At 44.0% G+C, this 889-nt stretch overlaps 1 non-coding gene across 1 annotated transcript; it reads left to right on the top strand.

Annotated features, from left to right (window-relative positions):
* The first annotated feature begins 785 nt into the window (after positions 1 to 785).
* LOC148574815 (small nucleolar RNA R71) lies at positions 786 to 889 on the top strand. The gene has a single exon (XR_015905984.1). It is a non-coding gene; the product is annotated as a small nucleolar RNA R71 (small nucleolar RNA).

The raw sequence follows: 889 nt of genomic DNA, 5'->3' as shown, positions 1-889 counted from the left end.
TTTGCTTGAACAAGTAGCCAATTTATGTTTTAAGTTTCTTGATGGCAGCATCCTGGTTCTGCATATTGGACATCACTTCTTCTCAGAATGCTTTACTGTCTTGAATCTCTTTGCCTATGCCTTCAAGTAGATTCTCAATCCTTGAGAGTCTGTCATCAAATGATGGTAGATTGGGATTAGAGGTGGAAGAATGAGGAGGGTTATTTTGGCCTTGGTAAAGGTTTTGAGAGGGTTGGTTATGTGGGTGCTGATATAGTCTAGATGTGAAATGTTGGTAGGCTACATTGTTGTTGGGATTTGAAGGTCTTTGATCTGGGCCTTGGTCTTGTTGATTTCCCCACCCAAAGTTTGGGTGATTCCTCCATCCAGGGTTGTAGGTCTTGGAGTATGGATCATGGTTTCGCCTAGGTGAATTCCCAATGTAGTTGGCTTGCTCCTGACTACCCTCTGCTTCTTCATTCACTCCTTCTTGGGTTGTTGATGAAGTAGTGATTGCTGCTACTTGGTTCCTCTCCACCTTCTTGGTAAGGTCAGCCAGCTGCTTGGTAATGAGCTTGTTTTGGGCCAGCAGAGCATCCACATTGTTTAGCTCCATTACTCCTCTAGTGTTGCCTCTTTCAGAAGCATAGAAATAGTCATTCTCTGCTACTATTTCAATGACATCTATGGCTTCCTCAATGGTCTTCTTCTTGTTCAAAGATCCTCCGGATGAATGGTCTACTGCCTTCTTTGATTCATATGACAGGCCTTCATAAAAAATGTGCAGCTGCACCCATTCGTTGAACATGTCAGGTGGACACCTCCTTGTCAGGTCCTTAAACCTCTCCCATGCTTCATAAAGAGTCTCACCATCTTGTTGCCTGAAAGTTTGGACCTCAGCTCTCAGCCT

The sequence above is a fragment of the Arachis ipaensis genome, chromosome B2, assembly GCF_059453495.1.
Source record: "Arachis ipaensis isolate K30076 ecotype BB chromosome B2, ASM5945349v1, whole genome shotgun sequence".
Taxonomy (NCBI): Eukaryota; Viridiplantae; Streptophyta; class Magnoliopsida; order Fabales; family Fabaceae; genus Arachis; species Arachis ipaensis.
Note: the sequence above shows the minus strand (reverse complement) of the source record. Positions and strands in the feature narration are given on the sequence as shown.